The sequence below is a fragment of the Oryctolagus cuniculus genome, chromosome 1, assembly GCF_964237555.1.
Source record: "Oryctolagus cuniculus chromosome 1, mOryCun1.1, whole genome shotgun sequence".
In the NCBI taxonomy this organism is placed as follows: Eukaryota; Metazoa; Chordata; class Mammalia; order Lagomorpha; family Leporidae; genus Oryctolagus; species Oryctolagus cuniculus.
Window position 1 is genome coordinate 127,784,463 of NC_091432.1, and position 19,170 is coordinate 127,803,632.

Consider the following 19,170-nt stretch of genomic DNA (forward strand, 5'->3'; position numbering starts at 1 on the left):
GCTGTCATTTATTTTACTGTGAAAAATCAGGAAGAAATTATTGTAATTGTCTCCAGATCACTGGAGTTTGCCAGCTCCTAAGATATTTAGTGGGGTGAATAATCCAGAAAGCCCGTCTACAGAGGGTTAGGAGTGAAAGGGGTGAGTACTCTATGTATCATTCAGGTGAAGTCCATCCGGAAGTGGAGTAGAGTCGCACACTTGGACCCAAGTCTACAGGCAAGCTTTACATTTCAATATCATGGCATTCAACTCCCAACAGCAAGAGCAGTTCCTCAGGGAACACAGAGAGCGTGTGAATGCAGGGTAAGAGTGAAGCATCTCTTAAAGAAGGCAGAGGAGTCCAAGAGGAGACCTACACCAGGGGTAGTTTATGCAATTAAGTGGGACAATTCTCATGAAGATACAACAGGAATAAACATTTACGCATTGACAAACACAGCATTGAAATACATACAGGAAAAAGTGCTTGAAGTAAACAGTGGAAGACTTTAATAAAACTCCTAAATTGACAAACAAAGAGACAAAGAAAAAAAAACAGGTAGTGGCAGAAGGTATTTGAATACTATTAATAGTAATATGCTACATATTTGTAATAATATTAACAAACATGACTTACCCATAGTCTTCCTATCTGCATATTTGTATACATGTATAGAGAAGAGATTCTTTTTCAAAGGCTTATCAAGCATGGATAAAATCATGATCATAGTTTGACCAGAAAGAAAATGTCAATTTAGCCCAAAGCATATAGGTGATGTTCTGACATTAATTTAATAAGGCTAAATATCAACATCAAAAAGGATAGAAAAACAAGTAAACACATACTCATTTGAAATTGAGTAACACTTGGAAATAATTTATATACACAAAATGTATTTAAAAATAAATTTCAGGGGCCAGTGTTGTGGCAAGGCAGGATAAGCCTCTGCCTGCCATGCCACACCCCATTTGGGCACCAGTTCATGATCCAGCTGCTCCATTTCTGATCCAGCTTTCTGCTAATGCGCCAGAGAAAGCAGCAGAAAATAGCCCAAGTGCTTGGACTCCTGCACCATGTGGAAGATCTGGAAGAAGCTCCTGGCTTCAACCTGGCTCAGCCCCCACATTGTGGCCATTTGGGGAGTGAACTAGCAGATAAAAGAGTGTTTCTCTTTCTCTCTCTCTCTCTCTCTCTCTCTCTCTCTCTCTCTCTCTCTTTCCCTCCCTCCCTCTCCCTGTAACTCTGCCTTTCAAAGAAATAAAAAATAAAACTTAAAAAAATAAAATACAATAAATTTCAGAGTGGACGTACAGCCTCATGGCTGACACGTACATTCCACATTAGAGTGACTAGACTGGAGTCCCAGGTCTGATTCCTAATCTTAGCTTCTTGTTAATTCAGAACGTGGGAAGCAATGGTGATGACTTAAGTAATTGGACTCCTGCCACTCATGTGGGAGACTCGGTTTGTGTTTCCGGCTCTTGGCTTTTGCCCTGGCCCCTCCCTGGACACTAAAGGCATTTACAGGGATTCACACTGTGGAGCACCAGGTTAAGCCACAGCCTGCAGCTCTGCATCCTGTATGGAAAATGGTTCGATTCTCAGCTGCTCCATGTTCAATCCAGCTCCCTGCTAATGTGCCTGGGAAAGAAGCAAAGGATGGCCTAATGCCCTGGGCCATCCCAGGCACTACAGCCAAGTGGGAAACCTGGAAGAAGTTCCTGGCTCCTGGCTTCAGCCTAGCCCAGCCCATCATTGTGGCCATTTGGGGAGTGAACCAGTAGATGGAAGATCTCTCTCTCTCTTTCTCTCTCTCTCCCAACCCTCTCTGTCCTTCTCTCTCTCTCTCTGTAATTCTGCCTTTCAAATAAGGAAATAAATATTTAAAGAGAGAGAGAATCAGCATCAGCATATGAGGGCTGATTCTCTTCCTGTCTCTTTCTCTCTCTCTCTAAAATCAATAACTTTTTTTTTTTTGACAAGCAGAGTGGACAGTGAAAGAGAGAGACAGAGAGAAAGGTCTTCCTTTACCATTGGTTCACCCTCCAAATGGCTGCTGTGGCCAGCACACCGCGCTGATCTGAAGCCAGGAGCCAGGTGCTTCTCCTGGTCTCCCACACGGGTGCAGGGCCCAAGCACCTGGGCCATCCTCCACTGCATGCCTGGGCCACAGCAGAGAGCTGGACTGGAAAAGGAGCAACCAGGACAGAATCCGGCGCCCCGACCGGGACTAGAACCCGGTGTGCCGGCGCCACTAGGTGAGGATTAGCCTATTGAGCCGCGGTGCTGGCTGAAATAAATAACATTTTAAAATAAATGAAATAAAAACAAATTTTAGGCTACATAGACGAATGATACTGGAAACACTGCCCCAAAGCAATTTTCAGAGAATTATAAGACCTTGGTATTCCAGGAAGCCAAGAAAATAGAGTCAAGGAAGGACTAATCAGCAGTAGCAGTAAGTACAAAACAAAGACTAAAAATGTTCATCAGATTGATGAGAAAAAGACCATTGCTAAAATATTTTCAACAGGCCAGGATGGTGCTTTTTTTTAAAGATTTATTCATTTATTTGAGAGTCAGAGTTACACAGAGAGAGAAGGAGAGGCAGAGAGAGGTGCAGAGAGAGAGTGAGAGAGAGAGAGGGAGGGAGAGGGAGAGAGAGAGAGAGAGGGAGAGGGAGAGAGAGAGAGAGAAAGTCTTCTATCCGCTGGTTCACTCCCCAGTTAGCCACAATGGCTGGAGGTGCATCGAGCTAAAGCCAAGAGTCAGAAGCTTCTTCCGGGTCTCCCACATGGGTTGAGGGGCCCAATGACTTGGGCCATTTTCTACTGCTTTCTCAAGCCATAGCAGAGAGCTGGACTGGAAGTGGAGCAGCCAGGTCTCAAACTGGTGCCAATAAGGGATGCCAGCAACGCAGGTGCCGGCTTTACCCGCTACGCCACAGTGCCGGCCCCAGGATAATGCTGGCTTTTTTTTTTTAAGATTTTATTTATTTATTTGACAGCATTACAGATAGTGAGAGGGAAAGACAGAGAGAAAGGTCTTCTGTCTTCTGGTTCACTCCCCAAATGGCTGCAACAGCCGGAGCTGTGCCGATTGGAAGCTAGGAGCCAGGAGCTTCCTCTGGGTCTCCCATGTGGATGCATGGGCCTAAGGACTTGGGCCATCCTCCACAGCTTTCCCAGGCCATAGCAGAGAGCTGGATAGGAAGAGGAGCAGCCAGGACTAGAACCAGCGCCCACATGGGATGCTGGGACCACAGGCAGAGGATTAACCTACTGTGCCACAGCACCAGCCCCATGATGCTGTTTTAACAGAATGATTAGCATACTGTTTTGTAACAAAAGAAAAGGTGAGGAAGTAGAGATACAAAGTTTAGGACACTATTTTGAAATGTCTAGACGAATATGAGAGAAAAGAAGTACTTCAAAATGTTTATGGAAAAATAGAAATAAAAAGATTTATTTTGGTGTAAAAATATTTTGAAATCCATGCATATGTATCATATGCATTTTCCAGAAGTTGTAAATAACTATAATATGCATGAATTTCAAAAACTTTTACAGCAAAGTAAATATCTTTTAATGGCATTTCCCATGAACTTTTGGAATGCCCTGCATTTGGGTAACTAGACAGGGATTTAGGACCAACAGAAACTTGTTTGATTTCTATTTATTGTTTTTGAAGAGGAGAGGCTTGGGTGTACAGAGTACGGGCATGGGAGCACTAAGAAGAAAACAAAATGAACTTGGAGACCGAACTTGAAACCATCAGATGTTCAACTATACCCAGAGAGACATGGAGGAGATGGACTGAAGGTCACAGGTGCCAAGGTCACTGACCTTGAGTGATGGAAGACACACTTCATCCTCTCAGACGGGAAGCAAATAAGTGAGGAGAGATGCGTGGAATCCGCGGTTATGTGCAGGCCATCATCTTCTCCATGAAGAAAGAGTGAAGCTCATCTTCCAAAACTGAATGTGGCTGAGGCTGACCAGGCAAAAAGATCAAACTAATAATAATAATGATAGAATGACTAAATACTGGCTTATAAATATGAACCAATTTAACTTTATGAGGCAGTAAGAGCTCCTTGAAGAAAGAACGCTACGTATTATTATTGCCATCTTTAAAGACGAGGAGTCCAAGGCACAAATAAATTGCTTCAGTAAATCACGCAAGTAGGTGAGGGCAGGGCTGGAGTCTGGAAGCCAAGCTCTCAGACGCTATGGCGGCTGCATGTGAATGTTCAATTAAGCCCGAATTCTTTCTGTGATGGAGGCTTAAGGCTTGAGCACAAAATACATGGGTTTATAAGAGCAAGCACGGCTGACGCACCAAAGTTGGAGTGCATCGCCAACTCTCCCGGAGCCGTGTTGTTTCTGTTCACCGCAGCCTATTGATCTCTGCTGGAGAAGTCACCGCAACCTGGCCCAACACACCAGCCCTCCATCAGGGGTAATTTATAAGCCTGTTGAGAGCGGCTGTGAAACTGATGAACCCAGCTGGCGGGTGGAGCAGGTCCCATGATTGATTCACTCTCCGTTCTCCAGCTCAGCCATTTCGCCCTGATCAGGCCAGGCTGCCGCGCTGGCCACATTCATCCATCACCTGTAAATATCATCAACGCGGGGACCGCGGGCGCCATCTTTGGCACCTTGTTTTCTTTTTAGCGTCAGCGGTGCACTGGGGCTTAGGTGCACCTGTCTCTTGAATGCCGACTGGCCCTAGCCACACCTGGGAGAGTCCGCTTGACAAGAGGCACAGGTGGAGCTGGCTACCTCCAAGGAAGGGAGACAGGAGCTCAGAATCCCACCTTGGATGCCTTCTCAGGAGAGCTTTTCTAATTAGGACATGGGTGGGTGGCAAAGGAGTCGCCAGCCTCGTGACACCTGCCGCACAGCCAAACGAGCATTTCTGAACTGCTTCCTCCGGAGTAGCCTTTTAGAAAATGCGCTGTAGATCCCTAAAATACAGTGGCCTATCTCTGTTTTCTCCTGAACAGGCTTTATATGTCACTTATAAACAGCTAAGAATATGCTGTCAGGAAGCCAGCAGAGGCTTTGTGGGGAGAGAGCCGTGCACATTGTCACAGCCCTGTACACAGAAAATGTGTAGAAGGAGGAGAAAGGGAGAGTGTCGAGGAAGAAAAGTGTGCTTCATCCAGAAGTAATAGCCAGATTGGGGCTTCCACACTTCCTACTCTCAGAGCCAGAAGTTAATCTCATCTCATGTGAGATTTCACAAACAAAATGATATCAGGACCAGAGAGGAAGTGGGTGGGAATCATACCCTTCCAGAAACATGCTGTGCGCAGACCACATCCCCCTCGCAGACGGAGGCTCGCACTACCCAGAAGGTTGCCTGCTGACTCACGGCTCCAAAGAAGTCCCCTCAGCCCAAGGCATCAGTCCCCTAGCGCATATAGAAGCTCCTTGACTTGCAGTGGGGTGGCCACCAGGTAAACCCACTAATTGAAAAATGCATCGGGGCACAGAGGGTTACGCAGCTGCCTGTGATGCAGGCGTCCCATGTGAGTGCCAATTGGAGTCCCGGCTGCTCCACTTCTAATCCAGCTCCCTGCTAATGCACCTGGGGAGGCAGTGGAAGATGGTCCAGGTACTTGGGCCCCTGCCACCAATGCGGGAGACCAAAATGGAGTTCCTGGTTCCTGTTTTCCACCTAGCCCAGCCCTGGCTGTTGTGGTTATTGGGGAAGTGAACCAACGAGTGGAAGATCTCTTTCCCTCTGTCTCTCCCCTTCCCTCTCTCTCTTTGAAATAAATAAAATAAATCTGCCTTTGAAATAAATAAATCTTCTTAAAAATGCATTGAGTATCCCTCCCCTACTAGACGTCAGTTCTTGCCCCTTCCTGACCACAGGGCTGACTGGAAGCTGCACTCAACCTCACCGCACAGCAGCATGAGAAGATCGGGCTGTATAGCACTAGTCTGAGAAAAGATCCAAATTCAAACTGTAAAGCAGTTTTTAGGGAGGGTTTTTGCATAACCGTGAGGTTGAAAAATCGTAAGTTGTTCATCGAGAGCTGAGGGCCTGGTTCCTTTGTCTGAGGGGCAATTCTGGAGGGTTCCTAGCGTCCAGAACTCCCCCTGGAGCATACGGAGCCCTTTGCTGTGGCTACATTCAGCCTCTCCACTGCCCAGCCACCTCTCTCACTCCCTTATGGGAACTGAGCCCAAGAGCGCTCCGGCTAAGCCTCTTGCTCTAAAGTCACCACATCTGAATCTAATTACCAAGAACCGGATTCTCAACACCTGGGTAAAGGACGCTTCAGAGGTAAAAGTTGACTATGACATCCAACACATCAGGACTAATGAAATGAATAGGGGCAATGCGATTTTTCAAATAATTTATTTATTTATTTTGAAAGAGTTACAAAGAGAGAGGATGAGGCAGGGAGTGGGAGAGAGATCTTCCACCAGCTGGTTCACTCCCCAGATGGCTGTAACAGCCAGTGCTGGGACAGGAACCAGGAATTTCATCCGGGGTCCCCCACATGGGTGGTAGGGGCCCAAATATTTTGGCCATCTTCTATTGTTTTTCCTAGGCCATTATCAGGGAAATGAACCGGTGACCATATGGGATGCCAGTGTCACAGGAGGTGGCTTTATCACAATACTGGCTATGCAATGTGATATTTTCTAAATGTAACTAATGTTGTTAAGACACTGTTTTAAAATCAGAAAGGTTTAGGTAAGAGAGAAATAGCTTCTCAAAGCAACTTGTTAACTGCGAGAGACATTGTTGGAAGTTGTGGATTCACCTTTCCTCAGTCTATATCAAGTCTTTTTCTTTTTTTAGTATTTATTCATTTATTTGAAAGGCAGAGTGAAAGAGAGAGAGAGAGAGAGAGAGGTCTTCTATCCACTGGTTCACTCCTCAGATGGCCGCACTGCCAGAGCTGCACCAATCCAAAGCTAGGAACCAGGAGCTAGGAGCTTCTTCCAGGTCTGCTACATGGGTGCAGGGGCCTAAGGACTTGGGTCATCCTCCATGCTTTCCTAGGCCATAGCAGAGAGCTGGATTGGAAGTGGAGCAGCCGAGACTCAAACTGGTGTCCGTATGGGATGCCGGCACCACAGAAGGCAACTTTGCCCGCTGCACCACAGCGCTGGCTCCTACATCAAGTCTGAACTTCAAGTCTGTGGGGTCATCACAGGGGAAGCCTGCTGGCTCTCTTGCTCCTTAAGGTTTCCAGGTAGTAGAAATACTCTGGTCTCCACCCACGTTTAACATGTCTATTAAAACAAGCATGGGAAATGAAGGGAAAGAAAACAACTTTTAAGAAAGACAGGAATGCCGGCGCCGCGGCTCATTAGGCTAATCCTCCATCTTGCGGCGCCGGCACACCGGGTTCTAGTCCCGGAGTCCGGTCGGGGCACCGGATTCTGTCCCGGTTGCCCCTCTTCCAGGCCAGCTTTCTGCTGTGGCCTGGGAGTGCAGTGGAGGATGGCCCAGGTGCTTGGGCCCTGCACCCCATGGGAGACCAGGAGAAGCACCTGGCTCCTGGCTCCTGCCATCGGATCAGCGCGGTGCGCCGGCCATGGTGGCCATTGGAGGGTGAACCAACGGCAAAGGAAGATCTTTCTCTCTGTCTCTCTCTCTCACTGTCCACTCTGCCTGTCAAAAAAAAAAAAAGACAGGAAAAAAGAAAGGGTAGGAGGATGGTAGGAGAAAGTAGTGTGCTGATGAAAAAGAATAAGACACATCCATCTGACACGAGGGTCCCCAGGACAGTGTGCCTTCCCTTTGCTTCCTTGGCTATGAAGCACGTTGCCCTCCCACAATTTGGAGGTGCATATTTTTGGAAACACATGGCCAACAGTATCCCAAATTAACTGCCTTATACAAGTCACAGGCCTCTGACTATACTGCAGCCACTTGGTGGAGCCCATAAATACACCATAAAAAGTAATTATGGGGCTGGTGCTGAGGTGCAGTAGGTTAAACCTTTGCCTGTGGCACCGGCATCCCACATGGGTACCTGTTCGAGTCCCAGGTACTCCTCTTCCTATCCAGCTCTCTGCTATGGCCTGGAAAAGCAGTACAAGATGGCCCAAGTGGTTGGGCTCCTGCATCTGCATAGGAGACCCAGAGGAAGCTCCTGGCTCCTGGTTTCAGATCTGCACAGCTCCAGCCATTGTGGCCATTTGGGGAGTGAACCAACAAATGGAAGACCTTTCTCTCTGTCTCTCCCTCTATTTGTCTGTAACTCTACCTCTCAAATAATTATATAAAAATCTTTAAAAAAAAGTAATTACACCTTGGCACTTACTCTTTCTAGTCATAGTAGAAGCCACTTGGAATAACTGGATGACCATTGTCTTACTCATTTTGTGGAATTTCTGTTACTGTGGGCCCCTGAGTTTGCCACCCATTTTTTGATAGACTTTTGACCCTCTTTGCTAAATATTGTATTCCAATATTTTCAAATTTTTTTCAAATAGACATGTATTGATTCAATTCTTCTGATCAAGTGAATGGTACAAAAATAAGAAGACTGGGACTGGCTTTGTGACATAGTGGATAAGACCACCACCTCTGATACACGAATCCCATATGCATGCTGGTTTGATTCCTGGCTACTCCCCTTCTGATCCAGCTCCCTGCTAATGCACCTGGGAAAGCAATGGAAGATGGCCCAAGTACATGGGCCCCTACACCAATGTGGGAGACTGAGAAGAAGTTCCTGGCTCTTGGCTTCAGACTGACCCAGCTCCAGCCATTGTGCCCATTTTTGGATTGGAGCAGATGGAAGATCAATCTCTCTCACCCTTCCTCTCTCTCTGTAACTCTGCCTTTCAAATAATTAAATAATAAAAAAAGGCATAAGCAACAAGCGCTGTGGTGCAATAAGTTAAGCCTCCGCCTGAGGTGCCGGTTCATGTCCTGATTGCTCCTCTTGAGATCCAGCTCTCTGCTGTGACCTGGGAAAGCAGTAGAAGATGGTCCAAGCACTTGGGTCCCTGCCACCATGTGGGAGACCCAGAAGAACCTCCTGACTCCTGGCTTTGGATAGGCCCAGCTCTCGCCGTTGCAGACATTTGGGGAGTGAACCAGCGGATGGAAGACCTTTCTCTTTGTCTCTCCCTCTCGCTGACTGTAACTCTGCCCTCAAAGAAATAAATTAAAATACACATATATATTTTTTAAAAAGCGTGAGTATTACAAAGCACATTAAACATAGAACTCTCCTCCATAGAGGCTTGCGCCGTTGGTAATAGTCAAAGGGGCACAAAGAAGAGGATGAATCCACTCACACTCTACAAAGCATGCAAGGAAGCAGAGAGCAGGTGGAAATGGCCAAAATTACAGAAATTCTGGTCAGAAAATGTGGATTTCATGGCAAAGAAGTATATTGTGAATTTATTTAGAAAATCTCAATCACCAAGCATTTGTTCTGTCCCAGTAGGTGTGAAAGAAGCATCTGTGTTACTGGACAATAATTCCCCCCTCTTTCTTCCTGTTTTCCAAGAATTCCTAAAAGCCAATGCTTTTCAAGAAAATAAGAAATGGGCCTTCCCTCTTCTCTGAAATCTTGTAGGATTTCCATTTCTTTTACTGCCTTCCTTCTCAGCCTGGCCTTTCATTGTACTTGGATGAGAGTAGATTCCCAGGGGTGGGGCTCGAGGTAAGAAATCATTTCCCTTGGCTTGAGGATAAAATTGGGTTTCCCATGTTACATAGACTGCTGGCTGACATCTCCATCAGTATTTACAGATGTGTATACATGGTACTGTCCACCATTAAAAACTGTGCTTAATGGATCACTTAGTGGAGGATTCTATGGTTTCCCAAATGTACTCCTCGCAATTTCACTCCAAAACTATACCTGGAAGGTGACTGACACTCTGGGAATGTTGCAGGAAGTGGGATCAAGAATAACTACATTGAAAATTAGCAAAATTCTACCCATTACCCCCATGCCCAAACTCTAGACTCAGACTCTTCCTTATCCTGATCATAAAACACCCAGGGGCCGACCCTGCAGCCTAGCGAGCAAAGCTGCCCCCTGCAGTGCCGGCATCCTATATGGGTGCCAGTTCAAGTCTGGCTGTTCCACTTCCAATTCAGTTCTCTGCTATAGCCTGGGAAAGCAGTGGAAGATGGCCCAGGTCCTTGGGCCCCTGCAACCAAATGGGAAATCCAGAGGAAGCTCCTGGCTCCTGGCTTCATATCAGCACAGCTTTGGCTGTTGTAGCCATCTGGGGAGTGAACCAGCGGATGGAAGACCTCTCTCTCTCTCTCTCTCTCTCTCTCACTCTCTGTGCCTCTGCCTCTCTGTAACTCTTTAAAATAGGTAACTAAATCTTTAAAAAAAAAAAACACCCAGCAGTAAGGAACCAGCAAAAATCAGAGATAACAGAGCCCCTCCCCCCCCATGGCAGCAGACTGCTTTCATAGGTTCCAATATTCTGGGTTCAATCACCTACTTCCCAGTTACCTCAGTTTCTCCAAATGTCAAGGGGAGGTGATATTAAAAGCAGGTGAATTGATAAGATGAATATAGACCGTTAAAACCTAGGAGAAATGAATGATTGAAAAAAAAACAGTACAATCAACTTATTATTTTCAAGATTAATATAATACATTAAAGCATGAATTTCCTGACCCACTCACATGTTTCCTGGAATCTCTTAAAAGTCCAGCTTTTCTGTAAATATGGAAGAGGGAAGAATATATTCCTGAGAGGAGAGGGCAGGCAACTTGGACAAGAGGGATGCAGAACAGCTACAGTGATGCCCTGTGGGAAAAACAGACCCAGAGAGCAATGCATGCTGGTGAATGGTGATGTCATAAACCCTGGTTCACTGAAGCAACAGAAAGCCACCAGGACCCTTGCTGTGCACCCTGGGGGACTGCAGAGAGATGGACACATTTACCCAACAAAGAAAGAAGGGAAGTTCTGCCAAGTGCTCCCTCGATGTTTCCGGGGACACACCTGCTCTGCAGAGTCCAAAATCCTCCCATGCTCAAGTCCCTTATGTAAACGGCACAGTATTTGCAAATAACCTAGACACACCCTCCCCTATACTTTAAATCATCTCTAGACCACTTAAAACAGCTAACACAATGAAAAAGCTATGTAGAACATTGTTACTTTATTAATGAAATAAAAAAATATGTTTATGAAATAATAACCAGGAAAAAAGAAGTCTGGACCTGTTCAACACAGATGCAATTTTGTTTGCAAATATTTAAGTCTGTGGATGAGGTTACAGCGGGCCCACTGCCCTTGCCCCGCACCTTGGACCAACCCAGGTGGGATGCAGCTGTGCTCCACGAAACAACCCAGGTGGGCTGAACTACACTGCAAACACTCCAGAGATTTCAGCAGTCCTAGGGGGACAGTCACGTGTCACAGGAGTCCTTGCAGGTAGGAGACCAGAGCCCTACGACCCCCTTGCACACACTTGTCACATAGCCGACATCTCTAAGTCTGTTCTGCACTATGCAGCTGCTGAGCTGTGTGGCAGCCCAGCCCTGAGTTTGTGGCGGAGTCAGCCTGGTGGCCCCCAATCCCCATGTCTCCAGCAGCTCTGTCACAGCAGTCACAGTCGTTGCACGCCGTGGTTCTGCAGAGTGCTAAATGGAACAGTTAATTCAATAACCCCACTTCATTATCGATATTTTTCCCCTCAAACCATCCTGTTGGCTGGGATTTTTATCTCCCATTGAGGCTGCATTCCTTTCGGTTTGAGAATTGCTATTATGTGTGTTAGTCATCCTACTAATAATGCAGAAAGTATCACAGTTATCAACTTGCTGAAAAGTCCTCTTATCACAATGTTCTCGTGTCTCCAAACATCAAACCCTGGCAGGAAACCATTCAAAGAACCGAGAAAGGTTATTGTGTTGCCCGTCACCCTTTAGACTTAATTTGTCAGGAAGGAGCACTTACCAAGGTCCCTGGGGTGCAGAGCTGTGTGACAAGATTGGAGAATATGTGCGGCTTGCTCTGGAGACCCCCCCAAGCTCCTCAAGGCTGGGAAGCCAGGCTGTTTAGCAGTCAGAGGGCTGGTGAAATGGAATCTTCCAAGAGGTAAAACTCCCCAAAATTAAAGAGAAATGATTTTAGGTGTATCAGATTCAACTAAGTCTGACGAGCTCAGGGAGAGGTTTGGGGTGAAAAGATGGCTGGTGGGGGTGGCGCTGTAGCACAGTGGGTTAAGCCTCCATCTGCAATGCAGGCATCCCATATGGGTGCCAGCTGGTGTCCTGACTGCTCCTCTTCCGATCCAGCTCTCTGCTATGGCCAGAGAGAGCAGTGGAAGATAGCCCAGGTGCTTGGGCCTCTGCACCTGCATGGGAGACCTGGAAGAAGCTCTTGGCTGCTGGCTTCGGATCAGCACAGCTCTGGCCATTGTGGCCATTTGGGGAGTGAACCAGTGGATGGGTGACCTCTTTCTCTGTCTCTCCTTATCTCTGACTATAACTCTACCTCTCAAATAAATAAACAAAATCTTTTAAAAAAAAGATGGCTGGCATCATCTACTGGCCAAATCTAGGTCAAATAAGACCTTCAGAAAGTTCAGGGACAATCCTAATGTCCAGAGCTGTGGGTGTACCACTAGGGGAAGAACCAAGGACAGTAGGTGCCAGGGACCAGAGAGTAGAAACTATTTTTCAAGAGCATGGGTGAGGGGGAGTTAAATACCAGAGTATTTCAAAAAATCAGAGGAAAAGTAGGATTATATAACTGATGGGACAGGAATTTATCCCAATGGCTGACACTCATATCCCACATGGGAGTACTTGGGTTTGATGGCCAGCTCTGGATTCTGACTCCACTTCCTGCTAATGCACACCCTGGGATGCAGTGTTGATGACTCAAGTAGTTGGGTCCCTGTCATCCACTGGGAGACCTCAATTATTTTACTGGATCCCATCTTCAACCTGACCCAGCTGTTGTGGGCATTTAGGGGATGAGCCAGCAGATGGGAACATTCTCTCTCTCTCTTTCTCTCAACTCTCTCTCTGCTTCTAAATAAAAACTAACTGTTACAAATATTTTTAATAAGTTCATTTTGGTGAAAAAATTGAAATTCATGCATAACTTTTTTCAGACTGTGCATCTTCTGTGAACTTTGAGAAGACCCCCTCATTTGCATTGATGTCTCTGTTCCCGTGAGCCTAGCTGTGGGGAGGGAGACTCAGCCTAGTGGCCCTAATTGCCACTTGAATAACTTCCCTGTGTTGCCAGTCAGCCTTCATTCTGTGGGAAGTTGTCAGTACAACCCTTCAATGGGCAGGTTTGTTATCAGCAAGCCGTTTACAGCCCCTGGGCTGTGCATTAATTAAAATGGCTTTGTGCAAAGCCTTATTCATTAGCACGCTGCTTCTTTAATCACTGCCTCTTCAGCCACCAGGACAATCTATAAATCTCCTCAAATATGAAATAATGAAGTGGAATGGTTCAATTTATTACAGTGTAATAAGTCAGGATAATGTGGGGGTGGACAGGGCGGCTCTGACGCGGGCTGCCTGCCCAGAGCCCGCCCTCCTCGTTACCTGAGGCACCAGGACGTGCAGCAGGTGGAACCACATGTAACAGCAACTGATCCTGCCCTTTTGCATCTCTCATCCAGACAGGTACAGACCCAGGAGAAAGCACGGCTGGAAACAGCTGGAGACCGGCAGCAGCAGGCCAGCCACAGGGCTGACGACTTATTCCACATAGCCTGCATCACAACCCGTGTCTCTTTGAATCTTCCCTCCTGGAAGTAAGTGGGGCTGGGGGCCAGGGGTTGTGTGTGGGTGGGGGAGGGACACATGCAGAAGTCACCAGCCTCAAGGTGCACAGTAGTGAGGAAGGCATTTCAACTCAGCTCTTCTATGTAGAAGCTGAACACTCTGGTTACAAAGGGGCCTCACTCTACCTACAGGTCAGAGTCACCTGCAGAGCCTTTAATAATGGGTGGTATTCTGCACCCATCCATGGAATCTCCAGAGAGAGTGCTGTGTTCTGGGATCAGCAGTTACCAAAAGCCCATTGGCTGATTTGGATGTGCAGCCCCATTGAGAGCTATGTGCCCCATCTGGTAATAATCACCGCAGTGCTGGTTAGCTAGCAGGGTCCCAGGCTCCTCCCCTGCAAGATGGGTTGATTGGTTTGGGATGTGGCGCTCACAAATCGACACTTTTCTCGGGTTCCCTGAAAAATTTGTCAGATGAGGCAGATCTGGGCAACACTGAATATCCTCTGTAACTCCTGACCCTCGCTCTCTGTGCCCTCCCAAGCCACAGTCCCCAGCCATTTCTTTCTCTGATACACTTGGCACACACCATTTGTGTGACCGACACATGTCCAATCAGGCTTCTTTCCTAAGACTGTCGTAAATACAACGAATTCTATGTGATTTTCAGTATGCTAACCATAAGCCCTTCCATCGTTCCCGCACTGGTCCCCAAAGCTCGGCTTGCTGTGGCACAGGGGGCTAACGAAGTTGGGATTGCCGTGTGCTGTCTGTTCTTCCCCATTCCACAATTTCTGGGATGCTCAGCAACCAGGAATTAAAAATACAATGTGCTTCTTAGATGAACACACTGGGGTGCTTCCGACCAGAGCCACGTGCTAAGCAGCATCAGCTAAACACTGGCCCTGAGAGCCCGGTGTCCACACATTCATTCACCATAGAAGTTCACCCACAGACTCTAGGAATGAAGTCTGAGCTTTCACATTTCTATCCAGAAATAACTCAGAGCCAGACAGCGAGGGAGTGGTCAGCGCTGACTGAAGAGGAAACAGCTGAGACGCTGCCACCGTGCAGATGCAGTCTTCTGTCTGCGCTGCAAGCAGTTCCTCTCCTTGGCTTTCCACGTGGAGATCAGTCCCTGGCTAGCCTGACGTCCCCTGGGAAGAGGACCAAAGGCTCTGCGGCTCTGTGGCGGGTGAGTTCACTTGGTCTCTCCAACCTATGCATGGCCATTGCTACAGACAGATGAGGGAGGACATGTCCTGAGAACCATCACAGCTCTTCTCTCACCAGGGAAGGCAGATGAGTCAGTGAGTGGAGGGGCTGGGCTTGGACTGAACAGCACAGGCCACAACAAGCCCTTCCTTGCTGAGAGACACTTCATGGGGCTGGGGAGTATGGCTTCAACTCTTTGGGAACCAAATGCCATCCTGGCCAGGAAAAGAGCAGGAACAAGGTCTTTAGTAGGTCTTTAGCAATAGCAATCTGTTGGCTACAAAGGCTATCAGTGGCCCTATACACCCTGCCTCTGTCTGCTCTTCCTTTTTTCCTGCAGGGCGTAGTATAGGATACATGTTTGCATCTCCTCAACAATAGCATGTTGAAGCCCTAATCCTCAAGGTGATGGAATGAGCAGGTAGGCCCTTTGGGAGGTGATTAGGCCATGACCATGAACAGGATCCATATTGCTTCATGCACAGAATTTGTGGTCTCACAAGAAGAGACACAAGGGAGTTGGCTGGTCCCTCTCCCCTGCCCCTCTGCCCCCATGGAAAGACTCAGCATCTGAAATCCAGGAGGCAGGTCCTCACTGACTAGCAACACCTGGTCTTGGAGACTCCAGCCTCCAGAACTGTGAGTAGCAAACTACTCAGACCATGGTGATTTGTGACAGCTGCCGAGCTAAGACACAGCACTGATGATCTGCTAATGTATGATCACATTTCCAAATCTATTGCATTTATTTTTATTGTCTACTTCCTTCCTGCCAGCAGCTGGGATCCACAAGGGCAGGCCTCATCGCTAGTTTGTAGGTGTCCCATGTGTACTTGGGAAATGATGGCGAGCATGGGAGAGACCACACAGTGGGAAAGGGATTCTCCACGAGGAAGGAGACACTAGAAGGGGGATAATGCATGCCCTTCTCCTGCCTCTACCTGCCCTGGGTCTGCAGAGGGCCCTGGGTTGTCCTCAGAACCTGTAAACAAGCTCAGAAATCACATGGCTGGCAGCCCACCACTCCCTGCAGGAAAGACTCTCCCCCATTCCTACCTGGTGAAGGGCACTGAGAAATGCTACCCACCAATGAAATATTGGTTGTTCTTGCTTAACCAGGTGACAAATAACATGCTTAATAAATTATAAATAATAAAATATTGCAGAAAATCCCAATATCAATTTTAATACTTGAAATGATTTATGAATATGCTTTCACACTGTGGTGTCTGTTATTCCCCACGTTCCCACAACCCACTGTGGATGAGGAAGGAGAACCTGCAAAGACAAGTAAAGGGATGTGATGGGTGAGGTCTATACAAGCTGAATCCCGAGAGAAAAGGCACCGTGCCCCAGGTCAGGACAGTGGTTCCAGAGACTTTTTAAATATTTATGAATCTCCTAGTGCCATAGCTCCCCTTTCTAGAAGATACCAGAAGATGGCAAAGCCTTCTATGAAGGATTTCCTAACTCAGCTTTCCTAGGAAAGCTAAATTCTGCTGATGCCCACTGTATCACGTGGTACACCTGCCTTTAATATGGCATTCCCAGTGTAGGCACAGAGAGGGCTCAGTCTCCTGGGGCGAACAGATCCATTTGCTGGTCTACAGGACTCCTTTACTCACTCGGCCACTCCCTACCCATCTGTGGACTCTGTGCCACAGCACTGGCCCAGGGCCATGCACAGGAGGGCTTGAGGCCCTGGGCAACCCGATCTGGATAGTTGTGGAGGCCAGCACTTTAAAGGACACCCCACTCACCTGCTTTTACTTAAAGGGCAGAATTTCAAATTATGAAGATATGTAGATGTTGACTTTTTAATTTTTTTAAAGATTTTTTTATTTATTCATTTGAAAGGCAGAGTTGGGGGAGCAGAGAGAGAGATTTTTTCATTTACTGGCTCACTCCCCAGTTAGCTGCAATGCCTGGGGCTGGGCCAGGCCAAGGCCAGGAACCAAAGCTTCATCTGGGTCTCTCATACAGGTGTAGGGGCCCAAGCACTTGGGCCATCTTCTACTGCTTTCTCGGACACAATAACAGGGAGCTGGATTAGAAGTGGAGCAGCTGGAACTCGTACCAGTGCCCCTATGGGATGCCAGTGCTGCAGGTCGTGTTTTAACCCACTGTACCAAAGCACAAGCCCCACTTCTTAAAATATTATTTCAGAGGCAGAGAGAAAGAGTGAGCTCCTGTCCGATGTCCACAGTGGCTGGAGCCAAAGCTGGGAGCCAGGAACTCAATCCAAATCTCCCATGTGGATGAGAGGAACCCAATTGCTTGAGACTTCACTGCTGCCTCCCAGGGTCTGCATCAACAGGAAACTGGAGTCAGGAGCTCCAGAAGCAGGTGTCAAATCCAGGCACTCTGATGTGCGATGTGGGCATCTTAACTGCTGGGCCAAATGTCCACTCCCTAGGAATCTTCAGAGAAGAGAATGGGTAGCCCACTTGCACTTCTCCACCCAACCACTGACCCCCAAGATGGCAGTGTTTTTTCTAGTTGCGTCCCTACTCAGAGATGAGCATGGCAGGGCCTGGAATCTGGTAGGCATTTAATCCTGGTTATCTGAGTGGATCCCAATGCTGTAGATGCTCTCTCTGGAGAGCAGAGATCGAGGAGGAGTGGGATAGCCTCAGGAGCAGTGTCTGGGTTGGTATCCCTGCAGCTCCGCTCCCTGACTGGGCTATGTGGCTGTGCAAAGCACGTACCGTACAGCTGGACGTTGGGAAATGATGAAAGACCCACCTCATAGCGTCACTATGAGGACTGGGTGGGAGAGAGGTCAAGTGCTTAGAACAGCACCTGGCAGGCAGTGAGTGCTCTACACGTGTTTGCTGCCAGCGTCTTGCAAGCTGCTCACTGGAGTCAGATGGTCCTGGGTTCAAGAATTTAGCAGCCCTACCTGGAGGCTCAGGCTCCTCTGTAAATGGGAGTGATTACACCCACATCTAAGAGGTGTCAGCATCAAGGTGCATGTAGGATGTGGGGCATTGCTAATGCTTAACACCAGGATGAATATTGATTATTAGCAGTGTTTATTTTTGTCATTAATTCATATTTTGGTGTAGGAGATTTAGATATAAGAGCAGATTGCCCCTTCCTATTGGACCCAATCCTCCCAGCTGCCCTTCCCTCCCACACATTTATATGTTCGTGAGCTGGGTCATGTCACAGAATAAAATGTACAAAGGCAGCTCTGGGCTCCTGGAGGAGGTCCAAGCATAGCCTGCCTGGGGCCTACATTTCTCTTAATTAACGATCAGAGCAAATTGTCTGGGGCCCTTTCATATCCCTGATTCTGGTTCCAAGACACAGGGGCAGAATTTGGGTTAAACTCCTTCACCTCTCCCCACAAAAAGACAAACACATTGAGGAATCAGAGAAAGGCCCAGAGGCAGGGCCCAGGATGTGACAGTGAAGCAGGAAGGAGAGCCAGGCAGAAGGTAAGGACGGCTCCAGCGAGCAGTTAAGCTCCGCTTAGATTTGTGACGAGCCCAGAAAACTCGAGGGGGTTGCTCAGTGAATACAGGTGTTAAATGTTATCACAGTGAGCTCAAAGCAAGCTGCCTGCTACAAACCTATTAGCTGATAAACAGCAATGTTCTGTAATTCCAGCTATTAAAAACAGCTTAAAGAGAAATCAAATCTCATTTAGCAGGGATTGCAAGGGTCTTCTTGGACTCTTTCAAAGTTTCATATTCATTGAAGGAAACAGGCTCTCCTTCTCCAGCTTATTAAACATCCATTTAAAGGGACAGGAGGGCTGTGAACTTGCTCCCAGAAGGCAGCAAGGAGATGAATGATTTTCTGAGTCATGGGAATCCACCGGGACAGGTGAAACATTTCTTGCAATTTGCATGTGAAGCAAGGTTGCCTCTGCTTTGCTCCCAGTGAAAAGGAAGTCATCATCATTAGAGAGAGGATCTCTACACACCCTTAGTTCATGAGGTCAGGTCATTCACCTGCACAGAAACAGGAAGTCTGCCGTGGGCCAGTAGGCTTAGTGGGTTAAGACACTGGTTAGGATGCCTATTTCCAATATTGGGTCCCTGGGTTCAACGTCCAGCTTCCTATTACTGCAGACCCAAGGAGGGTCTGCACTGAGCAGTGATGGCTCTAATAGTTGGGCTCCTGCCACTCATGTGGGAGACCTGGATTATGGGAACCGATCCTGTCCCAACCCAGTCCAACCTGGCCATTGCAGGTAACTGAGGGGTATACCAGCAGATGGGAGCTCACTCTCTGTTCCTC

General features: G+C 47.5%; 1 protein-coding gene across 1 annotated transcript in view; it reads right to left on the bottom strand.

The window, feature by feature from the left end:
• Positions 1-10,743, bottom strand: part of OPCML (opioid binding protein/cell adhesion molecule like) — a 1,351,977-nt gene extending 1,341,234 nt beyond the window's left edge. Inside the window, exons 1-2 of the mRNA XM_070048365.1 lie at positions 10,628-10,743; positions 3,829-3,976 (exon numbers count right to left, since the gene is read on the bottom strand). The gene's annotated coding sequence lies outside the window, so the exon portion shown is untranslated. The remainder of the gene's footprint in view (positions 1-3,828; positions 3,977-10,627) is intronic.
• Positions 10,744-19,170: the final 8,427 nt, after the last annotated feature.